Below are 12,445 nucleotides of genomic sequence, written 5' to 3'. Positions count from 1 at the left end.
AGGTAACACCACATTTCTAAGGTTCATGGTAGTTGTTTTGGTCACACTCGACTGCTATCTTACCTTAAGCAGGCCTGCTACGATTAATGGGACTGTTCTAGACTACTTTAAAATTATATATGAAAGAATGAAGTTATACAGGTAGATATAGAATAGCCCAGGAGCAGAGGAGATGAGAATATTGTGTAAAGTAGTGGTCTAGGATAACAAGTAAAAAGGGGAAATGTCTTCAAAGTGATGGGGTAAAGAATCTGCTCGGGCCTAATTGTTTGAATAATAGTTAATTTCTCCTGCAAAAGGTAAAATACCTTCAGTGTTAATTCGAAAGGCAAAGCTAAATTGAACTCCCTGAGAAAATACTTTTAAATAGATGAACTTCCTAGAAAAATAAACATCATAGATAAAAAGTGAATTTGCTTAATATGAGAAGTTATTAAAAAGTGGGGAGGGGGTTAAACAGCAATGTACTGCTTGTTAAGATAAATAGTCCACTCGCATAGCAATAAAACATTAAAGTTCAAATATCCCACAGGGGCTTATTGAAAGTTTACAAGACAAGCTCCGGTTTGACATAATAAAGGAACTTTGGGATTTCAGCCTCTGGAACTATTGTGGCTTTGTTCACGCAACTTGAAAAGAAATTAGCATCTTGGAAGCTCTTGGCGCAACATTCCACTTTCCTATCTCCTAGTTTCACATTTTGGCTTTGCCACACATGCGATAGTTCAAAGTGGGACAAGGTGACAATGTCCTGAATTAGGACTATACCATTTCAGATCACAGGTAAGGAGATAACAGTGTATAATGTTTCTCCCTTCAAAATTGCCTCCTGAGGTAAACACACCCTGCCTAGTGGTAGCACCATCCATGAATCTTAACACATGCTTGGCAACCCTTTTAGTGCATTTGTGTTGTTTTTACAGATATATAAAAGTGGGTCTAAACATAATACAATTCTTTTTTTACTTCATTTATATGAAACGTACATTATATGTCTGTGCTTTTGAATTTCCACCAGAAGTACATAATGACCTTCTGAGCTATCACTAATGGTGTTATAACTTCTACAACTTGAAAATAACATTATCATGGGCACAATTTGACTACAGTTTGTCTTTTTCTGCCATTTCCTTCATCCTTCTCTTATAAATGGCACAGATAAAAGAAAAGAAGAAATGTAAATAGCACCATGGAACTTATCCAGTCTTTTGTAAAAGGGCTTTCTCGGTGACTGCTCCTCAACTCGAACTCGCTTACAAGGGAGGTCCATATACCTCTCTCTCCGATGACGTTTTTCACCAGCAGATAAATACCTTTTTATTTAAACTAGGGATAGACAAATCTCTCCATTCTCTCAGATTCTCATTCTTCCATTCACCAATTCACCCCATTCCTGCAGCAGTTTGTGAATTTTAAAAAACGAGCCCTCGTGAAAATTCATTAGCATTTTAGTACTCTTTTCTTCCGATATACACATTTTTGCATGTGGTTTTTGCAAGCAGTTTTCTCCAACTGCGTACATTTATTTTATAAATAGTTTTACTAATATATGGACTTTCTCCCAATATGTACATTTTTCAGTTGGAGAAAATTTCAGAAAATGTGGATTTCAAAGGATTGCTGCATTTTGATTTATTGTTTCAGGAAGTGTGAATTATGTAGGTTTGTATTCAAAATGCGGACCAAAGCAAATTTGTCCCCTGTCCTAATTTAAACTAGGTGCTTAGCGTGTCCAGCTTGATCTGTATTGTTATTATGGTTATTTGTAGTAGTTGTCATTGTCACTCCATAACATAGGCAACATACAGTAAGTACAATATTTGCTGCCTATTTTAAGTTGGTTTTAATAGGATGCTGTTTTATTGACAGCTTTTTATCAGCTTCGCTTTTATATTTAGATACACCATTGTCTCTCTGTATTCATTTTTCCCCCCAGTTAGCTGCTTTGGACATATTCCCATAGAAAAGCAGGGTATAAATTTAATAAATAAGCAAAAAAGCAAACGTGTGTTTGCATGTGTGTGTGTCACAAACATGATACCCTCTGTAGATGTCAAGTATTCCTTCACAAGTAGGACATAGGAATCCTTTGTAGAGAGAAGTGCTGTGTTGTTTAGAGGGTTTGGAATTGAAAGACGGTTGTTGACTGCAAAGCCTCTTACTGGTACAAGCATCAGAAACTCAGAAACACTTAAAATAAATACCTAGGGCACTCTGCAAGTTCACATTCATGTTTCATTCAGCAATGCTTAGTTGAATAACCTTATAGACAAAGTCACAATAAGTCACCCTACTTTGCAACAACTGAATTAGAACTGATACACATGTTACATACCATTCAACCTGACAAGTTAAATCAACTACTCCAAATGCATTCTACCCTGTTCAAGAGCGTTGCAAAACTAGGGCATCAAGTTGAATTAACACATAAATAACAGAGTTGGCCCTGTAGGTTTCCAGCACATTCCCATTCCACATTAAGAAGTTGGAAGGTGGAAGAAGAGCTGATGCTTCCAGAGGCGCTCAAAGTGAGCATGCAGACAGTCTCAAAGCTTGCATTATCTTCTCCTTGAGAAATCTTTGAAAATGCTGGATAGGGGCCAGCAGGCAAATTGCAAAGGAAACAATACAGCGTGAACCATATGCACTTCTCAGCCAAAAGTAACTCATCTGGGCTATTGTCTGTACACAGCTTGATATGGAGGGAATGACTATAATCTCCCCTGGATGTTTATGCGCACACTGTGATTCTCAAAGAGCAATCTCTATTGTGTCTGAATTTCAGTGTGTTGATATTGTTTTAAAATTATGTATTTGTGGCGAGTTGTAAGTCGCTTTGTGACTTTCCTTTGTAGGAAGTGATGAACTAACTAGATTAATTAATTGAGGTGGTTGTTGTGGCCATGCTCAACCCTGGAGAATATAACCCGAAGAGAATTTGGCACTGCTATATCTGTGAACTGCCTCTAATTGAGCCTCAGCCTGAAGGTGTCCTCTTTGTGTACAGTGGTTGTATGGAGGCAGCCTTGGATTTGGCATTAGTGGGAAGGGCTCCTAAACACACGGGACACCTCTTCCTGAGCAGGAACTCATGCATCCATCTGCAGGCACATAGGACTCCTGCACACTAATGCAGAACCAGTAGCTCCCAGAGAGTGTGGCCAGTTAACACAATGATGTTGTGTGCAGGGTGAATGACTTGCATTCTGCTCCATCCTCCACAAGGGGTGCCAACTTGAATAAAATTTGGGGGGCAGGTAAGCCCCACCCAACATAACCACATGACACAGTGCATGCACACCATTTGAATGGCAGTGCCCATCAAAATTTTTTGGGGGGGGCTCAAATATTTTAACGGGAAGGCCAAGCCCCCTCAGCCCTTAGGAGTTGGCTCCTATGATCCTCCACGTGTTTGCTGTAGATGTGGAGGAAAAGGTCTGGATCCTGCCAATTTTCAGGTGTATACTGCTAGGTTCATTTTGTCTGTTTATATATATAATACACATAACACCTGTATAAAATAAGAAGTATGTTATCTACCTGAAGGCCTGATCTATTTCCCTAAGACAATGACATAAAGATATTGAAAATAGAATGGATAGTATGTATATATATATGTATATATAAAAGATATAAACACACACAGATATATTTTATTTTCAGTATCCTTACGTTGCTGTCTTGAAAAAGTAGATCTGACCTTCAGATAGATATGATATTTCCTATTTTACTTTGAAATGTGTTAAATTAAGGAATGCATGTGTGCGCACAGACACACACAGTTACTTAGCCTCTTGTATTTTGCATCCTAGTAATTTTTCCCTTTACTTGCAATGCATGGAAGAGCCTCATTTCGTGTTTATTTTAGGGGCTGTTCAGTGACATTACACTTTGAGTCATTGGAATAATTCTCTGTATTTAAATCAAATGCTTTCTTATAATCAATGACCTCCTTATACAGTGGCAGATTGCTTCTGCATATTTAGCAGCTTGGTTCATCATATATGGAGATGGTGTATTATACAAAATCATGATTCAAGGACAGAATTATTCCCTTGATTGGACTTGAAATCTATTATTTTTTGTTGTCTGATGTCAAAACATCTTCCTAAATATTTCTGCAATTTTATACCAGTGGTTCACAGGTCCACATGATCTTGGGTTCCCTTTGTCACTGTTTTTAGGCTTCTTGTTTTGAAAATGACAATAGGGGTTTGCTGTTTAAGTTTTCGGGGAATTTCTGGCACGGTAGTTCATGCTGTGAACAGGTTTTTCTAGTTCTGCTTCTGGGCCTGCCTCTGATCTTTCTAATGTTCAGAGCCATGCAGTCTTCCCTAGGCTCTCATATTTTCTTACCCCTGCTCTAAAAATAGAAGAAAAAGTTATCCTGCCTAGCTGTGCAGAAAGAAGCCCCACCAGCAGCAAAATGAACAAAACCCTCCAGTTATAATGAAGATAACTTCTTTGATCCCCTCGTACCCCTCTCCAAACCAAAACACTTCTAAACAAAATAAAGTCTATTAGTTATAGTTCAAAGAGAAAAAGACTTATGAGAGTGACTGGTTTTTTTGTGTGTTTTTTTAATTGAACATGCATGAGTTAGTTGAAGGTATGGTGGAACTTCACCTTTCCATCAAAGAAAGAAAGAAGAAATATACTACTTGTCCAGATTTTACTGAATGTATGAGGTTCTTCAATAGCCCATCAATGAGCCATTCATTATTTCCATCTCTTTCCATCTACCTTCTAAAACCAGACATTTACTGCTTAGGTCATCATTGAAGGCAGGAGTCAGGACTGAAGAGCAAACAGCAGCTGTTTAGGAGGAGCCAATGGGCAGCCTAGGTAGGTGGAGCTTGGCCATATCCAGAAGGTTCTTTCTTGAGAGGTTGCAGTTAAGTAGCTCACCACATGGGGCAGTGGCTAGCAGCTACTAGCAGCCTGACATCAGAGCTTTTTAGGCACACCTGAAAAATACCCTCTTCCCTGGTCACAGCTGTCCAGTTTCAGATGCTGGTGGTGTCATTTAGTCATTTGGTACTTCGAGTTGGACCTGGAAACGAGCTGGTAGCCACTGTAATTTTAAGAATTGGCAAGATATATTTTGGTATAACTGGCCCCAATTAGTAACCCAATCACTATGTTTTATCACTAATTACAGTGTGCAAAGTTTGTACTCATTGAAGTGGCTATGAAGATTTATGGAACTTATTGAGAAGGGGAAATGAAAATAAATATGTAACCCGGTCAGGTCAACATCCTTGGGCCATGCACTGTGGGCAGTTGAATAGCCATGAAATTGAAAAGCTGCTTTAGAAAACATAAACTTTGCATTGATGTTTCATACCTGAAACACAATTGGAAGCACCCTACTTACTCAGAAACTAAGTCCCACTGAGTTCAGTGGGATTTACTCTGTAGTAAGTATGCATAGGATTACAGCCTTCTTTACATTTAACTACTTTTGCAAAGGAACTGAACATGCCTCAAACACCAGGCTTAATTTACTTGCAAATGTTAAAAAGAACCTTCCCCAAGGTGCTTATCCCAGTCTTCCCCAACTTGGTGCCCTCCAGATGTTTGGGACTTAGGTCCCATCTGTTCTAGGCAGTGTGGCCAATTCAAGGATGTTGAGAATTGTAAGCTAACAGGCACCAAGTTAAGGAAGACTCCCTTTTCCTGTCGCCACCACCATATTATCAATCGTTTTTACTTCAGGAGTGAGGAAGTTGTTGTCCTCCAGATATTGGACTGCAGCTCCCCACAGCCCCAGACAGGCATGTCCACTGGTTAGGGATAATGGGAGTTGTATTCCAGACACATCTGGAGGTACTCTATATTTTGCTTTCCGAGTACCGTAAGCCTCAGAATTTAGTACAGCATTGGCTGTCCCACAGCTCAGATCAACATCACCTGTCTTTTCTCCCTCGTTTCTAGAAAAGGCCATCTTACCCCAGTTCCTTTAACAGCCCAACTTCCTCTTGCGCTCCATTTAATGCTAACCTGTCTCTGTTCTACTGTACCTGTCTTCACAAAACAGTCTGGGTTTTCTGTAAAGTCTCCTAGTAGCTTGGTTTCTCAAAAAGCTAAAAAAAAACCGCACCAAAAAACCCCCTCACAATTTCATGTTTGCTTTCTAAGTTGCTCTTGTGAAAAGAAGCACTATTATCTCAAGTCCTTATTTGAAAATTCGACGAGCCTGTCATTTCCCCCTTCCCTGACTTGCATTTCAAAGCCATCTGCTTCTTTTTATCATCTTCTCTACTTCCCCATTATAGTTATACATTATGATATTGAAGCAGCCTTTGATCGTTTTGTAGTTTGCTTAGGTCCTTGTGTAATACGCTCACTTGCTTGTCTAGGAACATGTTCACTTGCTTTGCGAGAAGACTGTGTGTCAGTGAAAAAGACTGTACCAGCCTAATCTAATCTGTCTATTTTTTTTAATCATTTGACATGTTTTGTCTGCTGTTACCCTATCAGCTTTGTCTTTCGCGTTTTAGCTGAGTCTTTCTTGATAATTAATATATCTACTCTGGGGACAATAATTAATGCACTTCCTCCACTCTTTTATATCTTCTTTTCTTTGATACTGCAAAATAAAACCCATTATTATTTTTGAAGTTCTTTTATCTCTTTTCCCCCCTACCCCATCTGTTCCTGAAGTGACCCTAAAACATCAGCAGTTCGTTTTGTTCTGATACAGCTGTGGCAAAGCAGAGATGTCAGTGGTGGTGGGATCTCTCTTATTATTATGGGTGTTTATCTCACATTTCGGCAGCAAAGTATAAAAAAAAAATTTGGTGCCAATTTCTGAACAGTGTAATCCTATACAGAAGTCTGGTTGAGTTCAGTAGGGCTGTTCTTGGGTAAGTTTTTGATAGGGTTGCAGCCATAATGTCCCTACCTTTTTATGATGGCAAGTGTAATGCTAAGGATTCTTGCATTGCACAGGATTGGACTAGATGACCCTCAGGGTCCCTACCAACCAGCATTTGAAATTTGCCAGGCACATTTTGTACCTGGCTATCAGCCACTTGCAACCAAGTGAAGATGCCTGGGCACCAGGTTGGCGCTTGGCGTCTCCACCACCTGAAGGTGCATGCCTGGAGATCCCTGGATCTTGACTGTTTTCATGTACTAGCAACACATCCTGTAGAATTCTATCCATTATATTTTATCTGCACAATCAAAATGAATTGCAGGAACCAAAAAGTCATATTGGAAAAATACAACTTCTGAGCTGTCTGCCCCCAAAATGGCAACTAGGCATTCTGTTTGGCGACTGCAACCCTTAAGAGCCATCCGGCACCTAGCCTATATATCTGAGTTTCTAACACACCTTTAACTCTACAATTCTATGGTTATATGATTTCAGTAAGAGCAGTCTGTGCAAGCTCAGAACTTGTTCTACCACTCTGACCCACTGGGCGTTTTTGCGTTACGAGGATGAACTGTGGTGAGCCTTGAGTTCCTGCTCTCACCACTCTTCTCTCTTCCTCCAGTGCATCAGGGCACCTTTTCCTTTTAGATTTACCTGCCCACTTCTTGCACACAACATCAAATAATAATAATAATATGGCTTTACTATTAAAAAAACCCACATTTATTCTGTGCACTGATGCGCAATTTCTGTAGGCTACTGTGGCTAAATTTTCCTCTGCTCTTTTAAGGTCCAGTAACAATGTGGTGTAATTGTTAAACAATACAAAGATTAACAATATGTTGAGATGCATGTTTTCAAGAGTGGCGTTCATAATTTAAGCTTATGTTTCTGTGATGGCTTACAGCACACCTGCTGGGGGTTCTTTATGAGCTGCTGTTTTCCGTTGGTGTATTTACAACAACAAACATAGCAGGACTTTTTCTACTTAGTTTAGTATTTAAAAAATCAAGTAAAAAATTATGAATCATGCCCTGCTGCTGCATCTTTTAAATTATCTTAACCAGACAGGTCTCTCTTAAAATTAAGCACTGCATTATTTCCTAGAGAGCAGCTATAGGAACCATTTAACGCACATAAGCAATGTAGTTACAAACACAAGGGAGGAATAATATTGTGCAAGTATGCTTTGTGAATTAGAGCTGGCGTATCTCCTACTGTTATGGACTTTTTGGACACAGAGGAATGGTGGAAGGAATCATCTGGGGAATCACCAAGGGAAGAAGGCTCAGAGCCTGGGGATTGGTGGTGGGATGACAATGAGTGGCCAGAGGGAGAAGACCGTTGGAGATAAGCCAAGGAGGTAATTGTGCTTAGTGAGCTGGGACAGTCTGTGGCAGAGAGGTCAAGAATCGGACTCAGAGGCTGAAAGAGGAGGGTGGGAGGAGAGAGGCCAAGCGGCAGAGGTGAGTCGGGCTGGTGAAGAGTCATGGGCTTTCCCCCCTCCCGTGTCATGAGCAGATCAGCAATAAAACACCAAGTGTCAGTGAAGTTGAGTTTCTATTCAAAAAACCCAAGACAGCTCAGGCCTAGTAATCACAGAAACTTCCCCCAATGAGATGGTTGAGAGGACTGAAGGTCCCCACTGTCCCACTACTCTAAAGTGGTCCTCTCCCAGGTCCTTCCCCAGCAAGCTGAGGCTCCTTCATCTTGTCTCTCTTTGCTCCACTCTCTTCATTCCTCTTTGTGTTCTGGGTGACCTGGGGGAGGGGAGCTGGTCACAGTAGGAGGGGGAAATTCCCTGGCTTCTTCAGTCCCACTCCTTTCCAGCCTTTGAGTCTAGACTGCCCTCTTCCACTTCCACTTTCTGCTTACTAAACCCTGGTACCTTTTCAGCTTCCAGCACCACCACCTCCCAATCTGCTTCCTCTTCTGTCTCTGGCCATTCATTGCAGTCCCACCAGGGGGCTCTGAGCCTCCTTCCCCTGGAAGTTCCCTTGGGGGTGGTGCCTCCCACCACTCCCTGGCACCCAGCCAATCCATGACATCCTGCTGCGACAAGCTCCCCTCTCCCTGTCTCCCAGAAACATGAGAGGCATGAAAAAGGCGGAGGAGATATTGACTGCATGCAGGCACAGTATCCGATTGCTTGGAAAAAGCCCTGGAGATGAGGAGATATAGACAGCTGTGGGTAAAGGTAAAGGGACCCCTGACCATTAGGTCCAGTCATGACCGACTCTGGGGTTGCGGCACTCATCTCGCTTTATTGGCTGAGGGAGTTGGCGTACAGCTTCTGGGTCATGTGGCCAGCATGATTAAGCTGCTTCTGGTGAACCAGAGCAGCGCACGGAAACACCGTTTACCTTCCCGCAGGAGTGATACCTATTTATCTACTTGCACTTTGATGTACTTTCAAACTGCTAGGTTGGCAGGAGCAGGGGCCGAGCAGCGGGAGCTCACCCTGTCACGGGCATCGAACTGCCGACCTTCTGATCGGCAAGTCCAAGGCTCTGTGGTTTAACCCACAGCGCCACCCGCATCCCAGCTGTGGGTAGGCAGGGACCTTTAATCTCAGCAACTGATTCCATAGAGAAACACCTACTGGGAATGAGCTGCTGTGCTCATTAGGCATGACACTCAGCTAAATCTGTGGAGATCATGTTTTTACTAGTAAAGACGTATTTTTGCTCCAGCTTTCAACTGTGATTACTGACCTGTACACTCTGTGGCATGTAGTTTGATCAATGATTATTATTGGTTTTTGTCTGTTGCTTTCTTATCATGCTAACATTGCTAATTTTAACAGTAAGTAAGATGATGAGTAGTCTAGGTGTTCCTGCAACCCCTTTGGTGTCATGATCTGCATGTTACAGCTTCATTTACCATCTTTATTTACCTGCTTTATTGTCATAGATAACATTGAAAATGATAAAAATCCATTTTGCATTATTCTGGGGAGTTTGCTACAATTATAATGTGATTTCTTTATTTTTTCCCCTAGGTGCAGGTACCAACATTTTAAGTTGTAAAAATACATTGTCTATCCCATGCATATAAAAGCACTTCTTGTAGAACATTCTGGCTAAAAGCCAATGTACTATCTATTTCTTTTTCCTCACTCTTTCCTCTGTATCTCCTTCTATCTGCTTTGTATTTTGGAGTGTGGTTTGCTGGTCAATGCATTCAGTCATCTGTTCAGATATCATCACCCAATTTGTTGTGATGGTTCCTGAGATGGAGAAACCATTTTTTGTCTACGTTTGGATGCCATTTCAAATCAAGATGGCAGACCAAAATGTTCCAAACTGTGCCACCACTGAAGATAACGCCACCTAGTGGCATAATAGTTCCTGAGATTGAGAATCAGGTTTGAATCTATGTTTGGATATTGTCAGATGCCATTTTGAATCAAGATAGAGACCGAACAGTTCCAAACTGCAGGCATATGGACAACTCTTAAGATCTTGAATCAATATGCTAGAAAACAGCACTGATTTTAACCAAATTTGACAGGACACTAATAGCGCCATGCACCAGATTGGGGGCAAAGCCCCAACCCCAACCTAAATCAGGACAATTCAGGAGGATATAGGCTTTGCTTGAATTGAATTAAGACAGAACTGGGACAATGGTGGCGCTGTGGTCTTAACCACAGAGCCTAGGGCTTGCCGATCAGAAGGTTGGAGCTTCGAATTCCCACGACGGGGTGAGCTCCTGTTGCTCGGTCCCTGCTCCTGCCAACCTAGCAGTTCAAAAGCACATCAAAGGGCAAGTAGATAAATAGGTACTGCTCCGGCAGGAAGGTAAATGGCATTTCTGTGCGCTGCTCTGGTTCGGCTTAGTCATGCTGGCCACATGACCTGGAAGCTGCATGCCGGCTCCCTCGGCCAATAAAGCGAGATGAGCGCCGCAACCCCAGAGTTGTCCGCGACTGGACCTAACGGTCAGGGGTCCCTTTACCTTTACTTTTAAGACAGAATTGGCCTTGCTTGGGCTGCCAGGAGTGATCTGTTAGTGGGGCAGAAAACAAAGGAGAGGTGGGCAAGAAAGACACAGCTGGACAACTGCATTGCAAACATTAGGGAAACGTGAATATCAAGTGTGTTTCAGTCCATGTATTATTTTGAAACATGCAAATTAAGTACAGTATTTACTCAAATGTAATGAGCACCTTTTTGAGCCGAATTACATTGCGAAAATTAGGGTGCTCATTAGATTTGATGGAACATTAGATTCAATTGCAAGCTTGAAAAACACCACTGACACAGCAAGTACTTTTTTGGTTTCAAGGTTTTGAAAATTGAGGGGCGCATTAGATTTGATGGCAGATTAGATTCACATAAATACAGTAAGTGAATTGCATTTCTTGCTCATCACAAACTACAGCACATTTATATTTATTGTGGCTTATGCTGCAGTGCACCTGAAATACACGATACAGATACACTTGAAACAGTGATCTGCTGTCATGGTCATGATTTTGTCACTCCAGAATTCATGTCCATGTTACTGTGAAGAAGAAGTTTCCATTAGGACGAATGAATGCTTCCCACCAGAGCCCAAACAGCATCTGGGGGGCGGGGGGGGGAGGAGGTTTAAATCAAGTCTATGGTGTGGGAGAAATAGGTTAACCCTCATCCTGTGCACCACTCTCTTAATCCTGACACACACACACAATCATGCTGATTTAGATTTTTTTGTTCGTTTTAATGGGTACACGATCTCCATTCACACATTTAGCATTGCACATTGTTTAGCCCTAATGCAAGCATTTTGAAGGCAATGGATGTAGTGTCGACAACTGGGGTTGACAGTCTCTCATCCAGGCACACCAGCTTGTCCCTGCAACTGAGGGGGCCACATCACACGACATTGACGTCATACTTGCCGTGCTGATGTGCCGTGAGCATGGCTTCCACGAGTGGCATCAGTGCATAATGCAGCGTGTGCACATGGTGTGCACACATCACTGCGGAATATTGAGGGGCCCTGGCTCCCTCCTTGAACATTTGGGGAGTGGCCTTCACCCCCCCCCCATGGTGCCCCTGCTCCCTACTTTAATGTCCTAAAGCCTTGAAACTTAACAGAGCTCCTTGAGTGATAAACATTCTGTCATGTCAAGGCTGTGTATTGCCCATTGATATTAGAGACCTATACGTGTTCTGGAGCATTTCAAAGGATTGAATTATCACAAAGCCTTTTGACATAGCTGACCAGCTTCCACAGCTGGGGTTTTAACTTTTCTGTTCCAATGCAATAGTGTTTCTAGGCAAAGATTATTCTGTGCCAACCTCATGAATGCTGCTCTTTTTTGCATTCAATTATTCAGGACAACTCAGAATAGGGTGCTTTGAACCATCACTCCCCCCCCCCCCCCCGTCTTCCTTTAATAATAAAAAATACTGAATTTCCATTTTCCTTATTTTTGAATGCCTTACATTTTTCCACTGCTTCCTTATTAATGCCTTTGTTTTAAAAATGGGGCACAGAGACTCATGATCTCAGCAAATATCTTAGTGAGTATACTTTTGCTTTGGGGCAACCACAACTTAATATTCATAG

Source organism: Podarcis muralis, chromosome 10 (genome assembly GCF_964188315.1).
Source record: "Podarcis muralis chromosome 10, rPodMur119.hap1.1, whole genome shotgun sequence".
NCBI classification, from domain to species: Eukaryota; Metazoa; Chordata; class Lepidosauria; order Squamata; family Lacertidae; genus Podarcis; species Podarcis muralis.
Note: the sequence above shows the minus strand (reverse complement) of the source record.